The sequence below is a fragment of the Canis lupus genome, chromosome 31 (genome assembly GCF_048164855.1).
Source record: "Canis lupus baileyi chromosome 31, mCanLup2.hap1, whole genome shotgun sequence".
In the NCBI taxonomy this organism is placed as follows: Eukaryota; Metazoa; Chordata; class Mammalia; order Carnivora; family Canidae; genus Canis; species Canis lupus.
In genome coordinates, this window is record NC_132868.1 from 27849946 (window position 1) to 27869176 (window position 19231).

General features: G+C 39.3%; 2 long non-coding RNA genes across 4 annotated transcripts in view; one reads left to right on the plus strand and one right to left on the minus strand.

The window, feature by feature from the left end:
- The window catches only part of LOC140622229 (uncharacterized), a 107024-nt gene that overhangs the window by 48617 nt on the left and 39176 nt on the right, over positions 1–19231 (minus strand). The gene's annotated exons all lie outside the window — the stretch shown is intronic.
- Positions 1–19231, plus strand: part of LOC140622228 (uncharacterized) — a 38516-nt gene that overhangs the window by 11704 nt on the left and 7581 nt on the right. Inside the window, exon 3 of one of the 2 annotated variants that reach the window (XR_012021977.1) lies at positions 13821–14734. The exons of the other annotated variant lie outside the window; for it this stretch is intronic. This is a non-coding gene — a long non-coding RNA (uncharacterized lncRNA). Of the gene's footprint in view, positions 1–13820; positions 14735–19231 lie in introns of those variants that run through there. 2 annotated transcript variants of the gene reach the window in all.

Here is a 19231-nt window from a genome sequence, read left to right on the forward strand (position 1 = left end):
TTCTATGATCAATCTCAATTCAACTTCATCTCCTCTGCCTGTGCCTGCACAGCTGGATGAGACTGGAGGGGAAAAAAAAAAACAAAACATCAAGAAGTTGAGCCATATATCTGGGAGAAGAATAACCCAAAAGTTAGGAACAGCGCTTGCAAGGGCCCTAAAGTACATGAAGACCTGAGGAATAAAAGAAGGCCAGGAGAACATGACCAAAGATATGCTCCTGAACACAACCGTGTTGTTTAGGATTTTGCAGGCCATGGTGGCAAGACTGCCCTTTCTCTGAGTGATGGGGAGCCACCAGAAGAGTTTGAGAAAGGAGTAACATCAACTGACTTCTATGTTACTCTAGCTGTGGTGTTGAGGCTAGACTCTAGGGAGCAAGAGCAGGGCAGGGAGAGCATATAGAAGGCTGTTACAAGGATCCCTGGGTGGCGCAGCGGTTTGGCGCCTGCCTTTGGCCCAGGGCGTGATCCTGGAGACCCGGGATTGAATCCCACATTGGGCTCCCGGTGCATGGAGCCTGCTTCTCCCTCTGCCTGTGTCTCTGCCTCTCTCTCTCTCTCTCTCTCTCTCTGTGTGTGTGACTATCATAAATAAATAAATAAATAAATAAATAAATAAATAAATAAATAAATAAATAAATAAATAAAAAAGAAGGCTGTTACAATCCTCCAGGCACAAGATAGTGGTGGCTTGGGTCAGTCTGGTAGCTGTGCAGGTGCTGAAGAATGGTCTGATTCTGGATTTATTTCAAAGGTAAACAAGATATGATAACTGATCAGATGTAGCATATGAGCAAGTAAGAGGGATTATTCCAGGCTGTTGTTCATTTTTGTTTGCTTGCTTTTTGCCTGCACACCTGAAAGGATGGAGATGCCATCAACTGAGATGGGAAAGACTATGTGGGTGGAACAAGGTTTATTTTGGGAGACAGCATCAGGCAAGTCTTAAATCTCAGGGAGGCCATTCTTGACCACCCAATTTTAGATTGTACTCCCACCCCAGCACTATGCATACCCCACCCTGCTGCATTTTTCACAGCATGGGTAGAGGAGAGTCTGCCGGCCTGACTGCCCCCCACCCCCATCCTTGGCTGGGGAGAGCAGGGGGCCTTGTTAACTGTCTCTCTGAGGATGCATTCAATGGAAACTCCAAGAAGAAATGAAGGTGAATGGATTGGAACCTGAGTGAGTAAATAAAACTCCAAGAAGAAATGAAGGGAGGGATTGGAACCTGAAAGAGTAAATAAAAATAGATTTTCATTACACAAACGATAAACAGAAACTAAGTCATTCCCTTTCTTTTAAAAATCAGGAGGGCTCTAGGAACAACACATATTTTTCCTTCCCCATCAGGGATTTAAACCTGAACCTCGTAAGTTAAGGTTCTTGTATGTTGCCACCACCTTTTCCTGATTTCTACTGAAACGGGTGACCTTAGCAAATTGACATCTTCCAGAAAAGCAGAATCCCTGCCTGAGGTGTGATTTGGCAAGAGCCCAAACAACATGGTCTGGCCATAATTTTATTTTGACTTTAAGCACTCCAATTGGACCAAATAAATACCTTGCTCCATTAAGAACAGTCTCAGGTAATGTATCTGTTCATTCTTTTAGACATTTATCTCTCCAGAGACTTCAGACAATGTTTTTTTCACAGCTAATATCCACCTAAGTACCTGTCTTTTGCAAATTGGAGCAACAAGTCATTTAGAACCCCAGCTTACTCTTTTGACTGGCTATGTGTGCCTACCCTTCAACATAGCCTTAGCTGAAGGAGAAAGGACCCAGAAGACAAATTATATTCTGAGATATTAAGCCAATACATTCTGATTCTTGTTCATATCTACACTGTATATCTGGGCAGAGATTTTCCATAATCCCTGGCGGAAGCTGGATTTGGTACAAAAGTCACAATGTTTTGGGACTGCAGAACTAGAGGCAAATGGCTAAGCCAGAGGCTTCAAGCATGTGCCAGCATGATGTCCAGAAGACTCCAAGGGGCAGGTTGCTCCCTCCATACATCAGCCTAGAGCTTGTCCTGCGCAGACTACTAGTAACAGAGACCACCAAGGATGCAGAGGAAAGAAATCTATTATAATGAATTGGGTCACATGATTATGGAAGTTCCAAGATCTTTGGTGGAGACACCAAAGAGTTGATGGTATAGTTTCAATCTAAAAGCCAGCAGGCTTGAGACCCAGGAAGAGCTGATGTTTCAGTTTGAGTCTGAAGGCAAAAAAAAAAAAAATATATATATATATATATATATATATATTTATATATATATATATATATATATCCAGCTCAAAGGCACTCAGACAGGAGGAATTCCCTTTTACTTGCTGGAGAGTTGACCTTTTTGTTCTTGTTAGGCTTTCAACTGATTGAATGAGGCCCACACACATTAGGAAGGGCAATCTGCTCCACTCAGTCTACCTAGTCAAATGTAGATCTCACTTGGAAGCACCCCCACAGACATACCCCAAATAATGTTTGACCAAGTATCTGAGCATTCTATGGCTCAGTCAAGTTGACACATGAAACTAACCATCACATTTATGATTTGTTTGTTTGTTTTTTAATGCTTTGACATCTTGATGGTGGTGGGGGTGGGGGTGTCTCGCTAATCTTGGAGAAACTGCACCTCCCAGGACTAGTGAATTCCTAGAGATAGTACAACTTGTCTCTAAGTGTACCTTTTATATGCAAACCAACCAGTCCAGAGTCCATATCCTTAATTATCTCTTCTGTCTAATTTTCACACTTCAACCCAATCCTCCCCTGCCCTTCCACCTCAGGCCAGGTACCAGACAACTAGGGACTGCCTCTATAGCCTGGGGCCTGCCATAATCATTCCAACTATCCAATCCTAATCCCGTTCAGTGAATCTACCCTACCTTGCCCATTCCTTCCCATGAAAATCACAGTAAATCCTCTAGCCTGTTTTTCCTCTCACTCTTCCTGCCTCCTGACCAGCCTTCATGCTTCCCTCATGTGACCTGAGTGCTATGGTGTGCTCCCTTCTCTTGGGAATTGTAAGAAGATAAACTCTTCTATCAAGAAAGTTGTCTCTGCGTCTATCACCTTTCTGTCCCTGATTAAAATAAACCCCAGGTATATTTTAAAACAGGAAGTAATCAGATAAATCATGCACTTATATCTGAAGGAGACAGAGTCTTCCAAAGGAGATTTTTTTTTTAAAGATTTTATTTATCCATTCATGAGAGACACAGAGAGGGAGAGGCAGAGACATAGGCAGAGGGAGAAGCAGGCTCCATGCAGGGATCCCGATGCGGGACTGGATCCCAGGACTCCAGGATCACGCCCTGAGCTAAAGGCAGATGCTCAACCGCGGAGCCACCCAGGCATCCCCAAAGGAGATTATTTTAAATGGGAGAGATCACAAGACTCTTAATTGGCAAGTTAAAATTTAGGTTGAGTTGTGGTGTGTGAAAAAATTTTCCATGCCTCACTGGGGAAGAAATATAAGCTTGCAGGAGGCTCATTGCTCAAGCAGTTGGTCAAATATTACAGCAGAATGAAAGCTATCAACAGAATAATAACATGGCTGCTGCTTTTCCTTCTGTTAGTGCCTTAGTCGGGTTGGGGTATCATGTCAACATACCATAGACCTGCTGGTTGAAACAACAGAAATGTATTTTCTCACAGTTCTGGAATCTGGACATCTGAAATCAGGGTGCCAGCATGGTTGGGTTCTGGTAAGGGCTCTCTTCTTGGCTTTTAGACTGCTGCCCTCTCTCTGTGTGTTCACATGGCCTTTCCTCAGTGTGTGTGTTTGATGAGAGGGAGATAACCCTCTCTTCCTCTTCTTATAAGGCCACTGCTATTATTGGATTAGGACCCCATCTTTATGACCTCATTTAACCCTAATTACCCCCTAAAAGCCCAACCTCCAAATACAGTCACTTTGGGAATTAAAGCTTCAATTATGAAGGGGGGAGGCACAATCAGTCCATAGTCATTAGAATTTAACACTGATGACTGTGACCATGGTCTTTTATCCATTCAAGGCCTTCTTCAGCACTTTCCTATACCCTGTCTCATCTAAATAACAGGGACTGTGCCTCATGGCATGGCTGCTCAAGGAGAATCCATCATTTAGGATCAGAAATTCTTAACTGAGATTACTTGGCTGATATAACAGGGACTTCATGGGAAAGGATAAATTTGGGTTTCTCCAACTTTCCTCACCCATATTTTTATATTTCTGAGGTTTCTATGCCAAAAACAAAACAGAACAAAACAAAAAACAAAGAAAACAAAAACCACTGCTTATTAGTTAACAAGAGTATGCTTTTTTCAGGGCAGCTGGGTTTCAAGATATTCCCACATTTATAAATGGGAGCCAAGATTTATCAAACTTTGCCTCTATTTCAAAGGCAGCTCAAATCCAATTTCTTAAAATGTTCTTGACTGTCCTACCCAGAACTGGCCTCACCCATCTCCAAGGTTTTGAAGCAGTTACAGTGTGAACCCTGGAATTTAACACATAGCCATGTAATACACGGCATTGGGACTGCCCTCACTTGGTGATAACTTCCACTCACTCTCCTTTGGCCAGTCCAGTCTCCATGGGATCACAAGTGGGCCAAGAACTATGTGATCTCATGGTTTAAGATGTTACCCTACTGCTTTGCCACCTATTTCCTGTTTCAAGTGAGGTAATTCCCTAACTGTCCTGTGCACGAGAATTTAATAATTCTTGCTCCTGTCATTCAAAGTTCTTAGTTGCAAACAGCAGAAACCAACTCTGATTGACTTAAATGGAAAAGTAATTCATTGGGATCCCTGGGTGGCGCAGCCGTTTGGCGCCTGCCTTTGGCCCAGGGCACGATCCTGGAGACCCGGGATCGAATCCCACATCTGGCTCCCAGTGCATGGAGCCTGCCTCTCCCTCTGCCTGTGTCTCTGCCTCTCTCTCTCTCTCTCTCACTGCGTGCCTATCATAAAAATAAAAAAAATTTTAAAAAAATTTTAAAAAAAGTAATTCATTAAAAGGAGAATTTCAAGAATTTTGTGAGTTAGTTATTAAACGCAGCCATTATTTAAAAATTAGATTATATAAACTTACAATCAAATAAATTACATCAAGAGCAAAGTTCAGGGATGCCTGGGTGGCTCAGTGGTTGAGCATCTGCCTTCAGCTCAGGTCATGATCCCAGGGTCCTGGGTTTGAGTTCCTCATCGGACTTCCCCATGGGGAGCCTGATTTCCCTCTGCCTGTGTCTCTGCCTCTCTCTGTGTCTCTCATGAATAAGGAAATAAAATAATTTTTAAAAAAAGAACAAAGGTCAAAAGTCAACTCAAAACACAACACCTCCTAATTATTTTACATTTTTATTAACATCTATACTATTGAAGTCATTACATAAATTGCATCTGTATGATAGAAATACCATATAGCAGTGCTATTGTATAACTCTTCCCAACTCAGTGTTCAGGAGCATCATGTTGGTAGCTTGAACACAGCAATGGTGAGTACATTTACACCCTGGGAATTGGCAAATCTGCAAGGCAGCTGATTTGTTGGTCTGTTTGTTTTTACTCAAAGAGCTGGTTGTTAAATGTTTACTGGCACATCATTAGTATTAAGTAACTCAGCAAATGTCCAGATTTGGCTGTAAGAGTAGGTTTAGATTACTCAGTCAGGATCAACAGTCAAATCTTTAGTGAGATCAATGCTGCAGGACCAGTTATACAATACGCAGGTCCCCCATTCAAAATTATTAAGAATTTTAAGAGAGCAATGGCCAAACATTAAAACAAGTGTGAGGTCCTTTTACGTTCAGGGCATTTGTGGGCTATATAGCCCACATGCCCATAAAGCAAGCCCTGCAACACCCAAAGCCATCCTAAGTCCAAAGACCCCACTGCCTTAGCTGCTGAGAACAACTGTACAGACTGATCCCATGTACATTCTCCATGGACAGTGCATTAGAACCACTGCTCCTACTGCTAATGGCACTTCACAGACTCTCATCAACCACGATCATGAAGGAAAAGGTAGAAAATACCTCCAACGGGAAGAAACAGAGACAAAACCCATGTAGGTTCACGTCTAGGCTCGGGACACCACTCCTGAACAGCACTAACCAGTCACAAGCAACAGAGGGGGACTTGGAAAATTTTGAGTAAGTCTTTCCAAAATGTGGGTGCTCTGAGGCACAAGGCTGGGGGAGGAGGAGGACCTGGGTCTAAGGGAAGTGGCAAGAGATGTGCCTGATGGGCAGCCCTACTACATGTCCTGATACCCTGGCTGCAGGGAGGCTAGGAAATTAGGCATCTGACATTTTGAGCTTCTAACATTTCTCAAGAAGTGGAAGCCACCCCTTGGGAACAAGCTTCTGCTTTCATCCTCTACATCTCCAAACATATCTTTCTTTAATCATCCTTTCTACTTCTGCTTCCTGCCTCAAAAGAAGACATTTCGCAATTCTGTTGTCAGATAAATTAACTCCCCTAGCTTTTTTTATCTCATCCCTCCTGCCTCTTTCAGAATTTCAAGGCATTGATTATATTCCCTCTTGTATCTTTAGTCCTATTCTTCTCCACTCTGTAGTCTACAAACTTGCCTAAAGCTTCCTCACCCTAAGAAGGAAAGAAGGAAGGGAGGAAGGGAGGTCAGGGGAGAGGGAGAGAAAGGAGTCCCCCCTTCCCTGTATTGTGCTCCCCACTCAGGCTTCCTCCATTTCATCGTCACCCTCTTAAAAAGTGATATACCACTTATTAATACCTTCACCCTCAACCATTGCAATCTTGCTTCTGTTTCCACCAGCCCTTGAAACTACCAAATCCCATCCCCTCTCATTCCATCCTGCAGGAGCTTATTTTCAGCCCCCATTCTCCTTGGCACATGGTCACAGCAAAAATGATTGATCACTCTTTTATGAAACTCCTCTTCTGCCTCTGCAACACCCTCTTTCCCTGGGTTTTCTTTCTCTTCTGACTGTGTTTTCTTGGCCTGCTTTGCCAGCTCTTCTCCTATTCATTCCTCTACATCTTCGAGTTGCCTTTAGGCCTCGAGCCTTGGACTCTTCCTCTTTTAACCCTACAGTCTCTCCCTGCACTAATGCCTGGCCTTCATCTCTTGAATTCAGCCAGGTCCTAAATCTAAATCTCCCCCTCCCACTCCCTTCATAAGCTTAAGAAAAGCAACCACCATTGGGCTTTCATATGTCCTAAAATTCAAAAAGCACAAAATGAATTTACTTCACCTTATCCAGTCCTCTTTCCCCCGACCAATGCTTCCTCTTATATTTTCTTTTTCAGGTAATGACACCACAGGAGTGAGTTTGTGTACAGTTCAAGTAAGCAACTCAGTGTTCAGATATACTCTAATAGATACCATCTTCTATAACAAGCACATTTTACAGGCTTTGTGGATGCTATAGGCTCATGGTTAAAGGTTATAGTGCTGGGAGATTCACAAAAACCTTTTGCAGTCTACTTGAATACCTCAAAGATTTTCTTAACCTTCTCAGAAAATATAAGAGACAAAAATTATAATTTATTATAAAAAGAGACAGAACATATACAGATTTAACCTTACGTAAATTATTGCCCCACTGGGATAATGCTCTTTATTCTTTGTTTTCCTAAAGTCAGTAGAATACAAAGTGTTCCTCAACCCAGGCCAGACCCTAGCAATTGTGGAGCATGGATCAATATTACAAATGGCGGCTCATATATCACTGTCTAAATAATCAGAATTTATAATTCAAGATGACAAACTATAAAATAAAATATATTCTGTCTACTGACCTTGACAAACTAAATGCCATAATGACAATAAAAAATATATGTAAATCTATGTTTTTAATATGACTGAAAATTGATAAAGCATCAAGGATACTAGTTTTAATTATTATTGCATAAGTCTAGACATTTTGTGGATGTGCCAGAAATATTTGGATGAATAAAATAAAGAGCTAACTAATTCATAAGGTATTATGTATTTATTCCATAGTTTATTTGTGCCTTTACTTTAGCAAAATCACTAATGATGTTTAATACTTAAGAGTTCTCTTAATTCAGGATGCTTAGGTAACTCAGCAGTTGAGCATCTGCCTTAGGCTCAGAGTGTGATCCCGGCATCCAGGAGTGAGTCTCACATGGGACTCCCTGAGAGGATCCTGCTTCTCCCTCTGCCTGTGTCTCTGCCTCTCCCTCTGTCTCTCTCATGAATAAATAAATAAAATCTTTAAAAAAAAGAAGTTTTCTTAATTCATGTTCCATCAATAGTAAAGATTTAATGTATTAAAAAGTAAAATATAAGCATATTCAAAGTGGTCAAAATTTGTATATATTTTCATCAAAATGTAAAGTAAATATAAGATGCAAAAAATCAAAATTATTTATAATACTGCAAATAAGTTACTCTCATTAATTATCTATTAAATCAGAAGGCTACATGCCTTCTGTTAACAAATATCAATTTTTAAGTAATAAGACTTAAATGAAACTAAATTTTGTTTAATTTCTTGAAATCAGATTTCAAGAATTTAATTTCTTGAAGAATCAATGAAATATTATTTAATATTTTTTAAATCATAATTTGAAATGTTAGCATTCAAAAATGTCTAACTGCTAGTGCAGGTAATCAATAACATGCTTCATGTATTTTAGATTTAAGTTTCATATACATGCATACAGATACACATATACACAGATAAATATGCATATACATACAGATTTAAGAGTAATATGAATTATACCAAATTGAAAAATATTCTTCAGCTACTATGAGCAATTGCTGCAACCCACACTAATTCATAAGTACTATTGCATCTAAAAATTAGAACTTGAAGAGAAGAAAATACATGTTCTGTCAAAAAATACTTTGTCACACAAGAATCTATTGTATCCATGCTGTCTCTAGGGAAGTTTGTTTTTTTCTGATCAAGATGTTTCCACCACTGTAATCTTACTGCACTCCAAAAGCAGTGTCCATCCCCAAGATTGGCCCTGGCACAATTCCCAAAACTTTCCACCATACGTCCTATGTTTTAAGGACATAGCAGGCTGGAACTTCAAAAGCCCACTGATGCCAAACTCAAATATTTACAGACCCAGCTCTTTCAACATAGCCTCAAATAAGCAGGATTTTAGCTATGTAGACAGCCTACTTTGCATACCCTGGGAAATTACACTCAACATCTGCCAACCATAAATAATATAAACTCTGTAGATATAAAAGACCCCCAGGCTACTGCTCTTCTTCAGAACTCTCTGACTGAGAGATACCCAATCATGCAACATCACCTAAACATTAAGCCCCCCTCTAATGCCCCTCTTCCTGGGAGTTCCCTTGTTCTCCTCCCCTTCTAGATAGTGGTCCCCACAGGGTAGCCTGTGGACAGCATCATTCCATGAGGGACTTCCCTCACAGGAAAATCTGTCAAAGTGTTATCCAATAAAGCTTGTGTGCTACACCACCCTGTGAGTGTATCTTTCTCCTTGATCAACTCCCACATCACTCTAACTCACTCTTAGTGTCCTTCTCTTACACTTGTCTAACATTTCCTCATGTTTAGACCCAAATTATAAATCTTTGGCAGGAATATCAGAGGAATGATGCTGTGTTTTCCTCAGTGCATCCTATCAGGTGGCAAATGATGTCCATGTGTCCCATTGCTTGTGTCTGCAGATTTCTCACTGTAAAGATATTCCTCTTACCTTTGTAATTAACTTTATATGGAACTACTTTGCAACTTTATAAATAATCTATTTCTTTTCTTTCTTTCAGGCACTATCTTTAGCATCTATTGATGTTTTTTGCCTGAATTAATTATTACTATGATGGTTGCCACATTGAGATTTTTAACTCCATTATTCCTTCTGTGTTTACTAGTTGACATTTTATTGTGATGAGAGCTTTCCCTTCTGTTTATTTATTCATTTATTTAGATGCAGAGGTAGGAGAACTGTGACCCATGGGCCATATCCAGCCTGCTGTCTATTTTTGTAAATAAAGTTTTATTGGAATACAGCCATTCATTCATTTATGTATTATCTACGGCTCCTTTTGTGCTACAGTGGCAGAATTGAACAGTTGTGTCAGAGACTGCATGACTCACCAAACCTAAAAATCTATTATAAGGCCCTTTGCAGAAAAAGCCAGTTCCTGATTTATATCGTGTAGACTCATGTAGTCTTATTTTATGCTATTGCTATCATTATTTATTTGATGCTCTAATTGTCCTAGAATCAGCCATAATTGGTTCTTGTGTCCTTTTGACAGGTTTCCATTGTTCTTTGAATCCTTCCTTGCTTTCTGATACAAGATTTTCTAGGCTTTTCCTACTTTTTCCATGGAATCGCCAATTTCTCCAAGGAACCTTGGTTTCTTTTAGTTGGAAGTGGTATTTAAAAACCAATGTCTGGTATTGTCCTTGGGGTGTTACTGGAAAACACTGGAAAGCTCATGGTTATAGATCTAAAATTAGAAATCATTAGCATATAGATGATCTATATAGCTGTGGGACTAAGTAAGATTACTCAGAGAAAAGCGCGGAGAGAAGAGGACACAGACTAGACTCAGGATCTCTAAAGGAAAATAGTCTGAGAAAAAGATATTTGTAGTTATATGGCTTAGGGTTTTAATGTCTATATCCACAAAGTGCTTATGTAAGTAGGCAAGAAATAATTAAGACTTCACTGAAGAATAAAGGGTCATATCAGACCTGTCACATAATTAAATGAGGATTGGTAAATCAACACAAGGAAAAATATTCAACCTGACTTATGAAAGAAATGGAAATCAAAACAGGATACAGTTTTGAGTAATTGCCTTTTTTTTCAAATATTTAGTTAGACAGTTTTCAAATTTATAGAAAAGCGGGCAGAGTAGAATAATAAACATCTGGATAGTCATCATCTAGATTCAACATTTGTTAACATTTTACTGCTTACTCATCTTTCTTTCAACACACATACCCAAGAACACACACATTTTTTTCCCACTGAACCACTTGAAAGAAAGTTGCAGATAGCCTGACATTTGATCCTTAAATATTTCAACATGTATTTTCTTATATATGTCCTTATGTAGGCCATTTAAGGATTTAACATTTTTTTAAAAATCACTGTAAAAAACATAAAATTTACCATTTTAATCATTTCTAAGTGTACAGTTCAGTAGTGTTGACTATATGTACATTGTTGTACAACAGATCTCCAAAACTCTTTCATCTTGCAAAATGAAACAATTTCCTATTTCCCCTTCCTCACAGAAAATTAATTTTAGTTCAATAATATATCTAGTATAGAGCCCATATGCAAATTTCCCTGTCTCTGAAAAATTTTTTACAGTAGTCTCTTTAACTGCCACCTCTCTTTAAAAGAATGTTTTCTTTTATTTTTTTAAAGATTTATTTATTTATTCATGAGAGACACACACACAGAGAGGCAGAGACATAGGCAGAGGGAGAAGCAGACTCCATGCAGGAAGCCCGATGTGGACTCGATTCCAGGACCCTAGGATCACACCCTGAGGAGAAGGCAGATACTCAACCACTAAGCCACCCAGATGTCCCAAGACTCTTTTATTTTAAAACAGTCTCCTTGCCTTATTTTTACTCTTTAAGATACTGATTTTCTTTAAAAGTCCAGTTTTCTTGTTCTGGATTAGCTTATTTCCTTATGATTAGATCCAGACTAAAGGATTTTGGCAAAAACATTCCGTAGGTAACATTGTGTACTTCTTGTTACATCATATCAAGAGGAACATAATGCTGGGTTTATACTGGGTTCCTCACTATTCACAATACAAAATTTGATCACTTGGTTAAGGTTGTTGGCCAGATATCTCAGAAAGATACTTTTCCCCTTTGGAATTAATAATTAATCTGTGATGAATGATACTGTTGAGAATATTGTTTCCTAACACCCTTTCACACAATGATTAGATCAGAGATTTCAAAATGATTTTATAATTGGCTTTAAATTTATTATCTGGAATTCTATAGAGAAAAGCTTTCTCTTCTCTTTCCCCTTTCTTTCTTATTTATTTATTATCATAATATCCTCATAAATTTCTGTATCCAGTGATTACCACCCACTACTGCCATGATTTTTGATGCTCACATTGTCAGATTTGGGCTGTGGGAGCCCCTTCGAGCTGTGCTTTTTGACATGACCCCATTAGTCTTTGAGCTTTTTCTTACTGTCTGACACAACAGAAATTTCCAGGCTTATGTTGTATTTTCTCTGTCCTTGACATGGAATCACTCATTTCCCCAAAGTATTGTTTCTTTTTCAGGGAAGAATGGTATTCAGAAACCATGATCTGAGCTCTAGGTATGCTCCTCTCTACAAGTGTGTCTCCTTGTTTCTAGGTCTTTTCAGTGTACATACTAGAACACACACACACACATATACACACACACACACATATGTTTTTTCAATATCTTCCATTCAAAACCAATAGCACAAGGTTTTCCCTTAGTTTTCCCCCATTCCATGTTTGTATCGCTCTCTTCACCCATGGTGAAAACTCTGGCTCATAAAAACATTAATGTATTCATTAACTCTTTTTTAAAGTAAGCTTTTATGACAAACATGGGGCTTGAAGTCACCACCCTGAGATCAAGAGCTGCATGTTTCACCGAGTGAACCAGCCAGGCACCCCTATTTATTAACCTGATCTAACCCATAATATACACAAAATTATTTCAAAATTACATCACCAATACCAATACTACTATTTATCATAAACCTATTATAAGCCCAAAATTTCTTCACTATTCTTTTTGTTCTCAGAGTATACTCCACTAAAAATATGAAGAGTGCTGTGTTCAAAAGTTAATTGAACTTATTTTTTCTTTCCCAAGTTATCAATTTGTTATATACTTATATTCATTTGTTTCTGTTTTTATCTAATATTAGGGCTTATTTATTATACACTTGAGGTTATTTTTGAATATGTAAAACATTTAGGAAGTTCAAAAGTTGAAACTATATAAAAAGTATACTTAAACCTTTCCTCATCTCTTTTCCCTCCATTCTATCTGCTCCTACACCCTTGATAGAACAATTCTAAAAATTTCCTGGCCAATTCATCTATTTTTTAAAATACATCTGCATTTTATATATATATATGAAGTAACTCCATATAAATTCATAAGATTTTCCTCATACTAGACATTGTGCTCTACGACCAAAGAGAACGTAAAAATGAATGAGATATGAACTGTGGGAGAGCAGGGAACAATGGTGAAAAGATGTGACATGTATAACTTTCATAAAAATTTTAAAAAATTCTTTTTTTTAAGACTTATTTATTTATTTTAGAGAGAGAGTGTGTGCAAGCGAAGGGGAAGGGCAGGAAAAGGGACAGAGAGAATCTGAAGCCGACTCTACACTGTGTGCAGAGCCCAACGTGGCACCCAGTCTCACAACCCTGACGTCATGACCTGAGCCGAAATCAACCATCAGACATTTAACTGGCTGAGCCACCAGGCATCCCCCAAATAAAAACTTTCTGATAAGACAGCAAATAGGCTTGTAAAAATTCAGAGAAGTCTTTCACAAAGGAGGAAGTGATAAGCCATGTCCAGTGAGTCTGAGAGGTCACAGAAGAGGAGGGCCAAGAATTGACCAAGAGGTAGCCATTGGTGACTGCATGAGGATGGTTGTAGGGAATGATGGAGATGAAAGGGGAATTGAACTGGAGGGGATTAAAGGACTGGGAGGTAAGGAAGTAAGACATCAGCACAGGCATGTCATTTAAAGGCATTTTCTTTCTTTCTTTCTTTCTTTCTTTCTTTCTTTCTTTCTTTCTTTCTTTTTTAATTTAAAGGCATTTCAACAAAGCAGAACAGAGAAGTGGGGCTACAGCTAGATGCAAATGTGATGCAAGCCTTTTCTTTTTATAAGATGAAATATATTATCTAAAACATGTTTGGGTGCTGATGGGAGTGCTCCAGTGGAGAGGGGAAGATCTGAAGTGTGTGAGAGAGAAAAGACAATTGCAAGAGCAAAGTCTTGAATGTACTGGAGGGGATAGGATCCAGTGCACGAATGAACTAGCATCTAGTAGACGCTTAATAAAAATGTGTTGAATGAAAAAGAAATGGTAAAGAATGGACTCTTTCCTCAAGTTGATCAAGTCCAGAGGTGGAAGACAGGTGAGTGAAGCACACACCAGAGCGCAAACACCACGGGATGAACTGTGGCTTCATGAGAATGCAAGAACTTTGAGAAAGAAGCAGCACCTTCTCAGTGATGAGGCTTCTCAGAGCAGGTGGCATCGGCTGACCCTCGAAGACAAGAAAGTGAAGCAAAGGATTGTGAGAGAGAGAAAGGGCATCAGTTCAGCCTAAAGAAATGTCAACAAAACCAAGGAGAGATGAAGTACATAGCTTGTGCTTTTGCTTCATAAAACTTTTTTTTACCACAGCCAATATCAAACACAGATGGAGTTTTCTCATAAATAGTTGTGCCTACGGATGCCTGCATGGCTCAGTGGTTGAGCATCTGCCTTTGGCTCAGGTCATGGGATCAAGTCCCGCATCAGGCTCCCCACAGGGAGCCTGCTTCTCCGTCTGCCTATGCCTCTGCCTCTCTCTCTGTGTCCCTCTTGAATAGATGAATAAAATCTTTAAAAATGTAGATAAATTAATAAATAAATACTGTGGCTAATGTTTATTGATGGTACTCTTAGTCCACAGCTACTGGAGGAAGACAACAGTTTCGGCTCCTATCTGGGAATATATCTTTGATCTGTCCTGAAGAATTTAGTGTAGAATCCTTTCTTGCTGCTCTCATACATAAGCCCTGATTTCCTGACCACACTACATGCAGGGAGTGTTCTCATCTACCAGAGGGGCAGCTCCTTCATTGACTAGTGGACAGTAACTAGCAAATTATTTAAACTTTTCTGTCTTGGTTTCCTCATCTGCAAAGTAGGGATGGTAATATCTAGCTCGTAGAGTTTTGTGAGGATTAAAATAGACAATCTATGTGAAGTGCCTCCTCCATGTGCAGAACAGAATATGAGCTCAATAAATGGTTTGCTATTTTTGGTATTAAACGTGTACTGAGTACTTATGGCATATCCAGCGTAGCTACTAAGTGCTTAGTAGGTATTAATTCACTGAATCCCCACTGCATCTTCTGAGGTAGACACTATCATTGCTTCTGGTCCCATAAATGAGAACAGCAAGGTAAGCAAGCAGTAAGGCAGGGATGGGAGATGAGGCAGGCTGGCCTCAGAGCCTTGTCTCTGCTCTACTAGGCCACACTGACTCTCTAATAATGGAATCACAGCAGTTCCAGAACCAAATCAATCTGTTATCCCAGATCCATTTCCCTTTTTAACAAGGAATCCAAGAAGTAAGCCAGGGGGATTAGGAATTGTTTATGCTTTTCACAACTGTGAGAGCTGGCAAGAAGCATGGAAAATGATCCACACATTTTATTCACATGCTTTAGTCTGACCAACTGCGTTCACTCACCAGTTATTACCCAATAATAAAATGCAACATACTTTGTTTTATTTTGCAGTTAAAATTTTAACATTATTCAGGAATAGGCAAAAATGTCTAGGGACTTATCCAGCCAAAACAGACAAGCCTATAAAAAATAGAAACAAAAATATTCATTGCTGTACATTCTATAATACTGAAATATTAGAAGCCACCCTAATATCCTTCAGTAGGGGTCTAATTAAAGTGTGGTACATGCACAACTTTTAACAAGACTACGGTCGGGCACCTGATGGCTCAGTGATTGAGCATCTGCCTTTGGTTCAGGTCATGATCCCAGAGTCCTGGGATTGAGTCCCCCATCAGGCTCCCTGCCGGGAGCCTGCTTCTCCCTCTGTCTATGCCTCTGCCTCTGCCTCTCTCTCTCTCTCTGTGTCTCTCATGAATAAATGAAAAAAATCTTCTTTAAAAAACTGAGATAAATTTAAAGATAAAAAATTCTCCTATGTAATGGGAAGTGAAAGAACGAGGTGCAGAACTGTGTGTCTAATTTGATTCTACTTTTGAAAACTAATGCTGGTAGGTTGGTACATGCATTTTAAAAATCTAGAGAAATAATCAACAAACCCTCATAACAGTAGTTATGAGGAAGGAATAACAAATGACTTTTGACTTCCTACATCATATATTTCTGGATTGTTTGAATTATTCACAAGCACCTATTCACAGAAGAAAACAATATATGTTTAAGTAGGGAGGAACACAGCCTGAAGCAGGGCTCTAATCTCTCAGTCTGTTAACTGCTGCCTCATTTCCTGGCAACAGAGTTTTATGACTGGCTGGCTCTCAACACATCCTTCTGCCAACAGGACACTGGTGAGCAGGGTCGTTAGAAATCTTCCTTGAGAGAACTCTAACACAAGCCCAAGAGGCATTACAACTTGGAAATATGGCCAAAGGGAAAAAATCCATAAAAAACATCCATCCCTGAGTCTCTATCCGCAGTAGGAAATGTGGCCATTAAGCCAATGAAGGGAATTAGGATCATGATGAAATCACACCAGTTTGGCTGTGGAAAAAACGAGAGATGTTAAGTGCAATTCATCTTTAAAGAACCCCATCCTTCCCATCAGGCCTCGGGACCTACCTCGCCATAAAAGCAACAGAGATAAGATAAATAATCACTAAAATTGCTGGCATTTTTACAATGAGCCACAAATTTCAGAGTCTTTCACATCCATTTTATGCCACATTGTGTGGCTTTCCTATCCAGAAACTTTGGGAAGCAGGTTTTTCAGAATAGGAGGCGCTTTAGTAAGACACAGAAGGACCAGACCCCAGAATGTCCCATGCTCACCAGCAAAAGTGGTCATCCTAGAATTAACTGGCTTAATAATGAGTACAATTCACTTTTAGGCCAACATGCTGCTTCCCAAACAGCCAAATGATGTATCCATCAAAGAGGAAACACTGGTAGCAGGTGAACAATGCAGAAAATGCAAGGGAAACTGAGCCTCTGAATAAAACCATAGATGAGGGGAATCAGTGGTCAGCCCAGCTTTCTCTAAATCTTAGAGAGGGGTGTGGAGTACAATGCTCAGGAGGGTCTTGGGTCTGTGGGCACGTGGTATGGTCCCCTCTCCATTCTGTCACCACCAAAGTGGTCCTGATACACAGTGAGGAGAATGAGGATGCAGGGAAAGCAGCCCCTCCCCTGCCAGTCTGATTGAGGGGCTGCACCCTCCTCCCCTGGGAGCTAAGAAGCCATCGCTGGGCCTCTGGGATGGCCAGTGTTTGTTTCACAAAGGCAAAAATTGAAATGAAAAATCACTATGTAAATTCTTCAAGGTGATTGGACAAAAATAAGAATAAAACTTACCTTTTCTCAACTCCAACTTCAGTGCCAGACCTCAAAATGGAGAGACATGAGGACGTGAATACAGCCCACAACCTCATTTTAATTCTCATCATATATACAAGCACAAACCTTACCATTGCTCTTTTTCTTATTGGCCACCTTTGCCTCCTTCCCGCTGCCACACTGAGCTGAATTCATTGCTCTATTAATTAAGCTAAAGAAGGAAGAGGAATAGATTGATAAAGTAAGGTAGATAAAGAGATGATTTAAATAGTTTCTAGGGGTTCTTGGGTGGTTAAGTCAGTTAAGCTAATTACTCTTGGTTTCGGCTCAAGGTATGATCTCAGGATTGTGAGATCAGGCTCCGAGTTGGGCTCCAAGCTCAGCACAGAGTCTGCTTGGGACTCTCTCTCTCTCTCCCTCTGCCTCTCCCCACTGTGTGGAATCTCTTCTCCTCTCAAATAAATAAATAAGTAGTTTCTAAAATGGCTAGATATCATATTTTAAGACAGTTTGTTCTAATAGTTTTGGAACACATTATAGATACAAAACTAGTCTTTAAAAATTAGAAGAATAAAAAGAAACCTCGAAGAATATGTTTTCTTCTCAGTCTTCAGCAGGCCCTCTATAAAGGAAAGCCTCTCCCTTATCCACATTCCCAAGTAAGGCTTTAATAAATGGACTGGCAGTTTGGAAATAGGAATAAAAAATATTCTGAGTCTACTTATTCAAAGTGAATCCAGGTGTTCTTAATGCTTTCTTTCTGCTAGCAAATGACACAGCCTGAAAACAGACCTGCAGAGACATGCGGTCTTTACAAATGAGGACTAGATTCTACAATAGGTAAAATCCATTATTCTTCCCTTAACCATGCAAGAACCCTGGATTGACAAAATGTATATGTACATTTATACAATGGAATACTACTCAGCAGTAAAAAGGAACCAAAATACTATTAACACTACAACATGAATGAACCTCCAAAGCATTATGTTAAGTGAAAGAAGACATTCACAAAAGTCCACATCACATTATGCTTCCATTTATATTAAATGTCTAAAATAAACAGATCTCTAGAAATGGGAGGCAGATTAATGGCTGCCTGGAGCTGGGGTAAGCTGGAAATGAACAGTAAGCAGGCTCAAGAGATCTTCCTGAGGTGATGAAAATGATCTAAAACTGGAATGATGATGGCCACACACTTGCTAAACTTACTAACAGTCATTAAAATACACTTCTTAAGTGGGCATATTTTACAGTATATAAATTACATCTCAATAAAGTTGCTTTAAAAAATGCAAGAGTCCCCTGCAAGTCTCAGGTTGCCAGATTTAACTTAGCATTCCTGCTAGTGTTTGAACTACAAAATGACACACACAGTATCATTTCTGTAAAATTGTATTATGTCCTGAAACTTACCACAGAGGAGCCCCAGAAGCAAATCCAAATAACAAAATCTCACATTTTTTTCCATTTAGCAAAGCTGACGATTATCTTCTTCATGCTTCCCCTTTGCTTGCTAAAGATGACTTTGGTTTGTTTACTTTTTATGAGAAGTTTCCTATTGTCTAAACACTAGTTTCACGTGAACTTGGCTGCAGAATAATTTCCTTTAGGTGGTCAGATGTGACATCCAAATGTTAGTCAGCATGGTGTCAAATCTATTTTAACTACGCCACTCAATCCTGTTTTCCTCATTTGGCTAAAAAGCAACTCAGAGGTTTTTCCAGTCTTAAAAAATTTATGGATAATTCTTCATTTTTATTTTACTTGTATTTCATGAAATCTAAGAGTATCAATTCATTCTTTCCTTTAAAAATATTATGCAGATGGAGGTATGTACAGGATTTCAGCTTTGGTAGCAGCAAAATATTGTTCACAAATAGGAAACTAGCTAAATTATTATACATCCAAACATGAAATAAA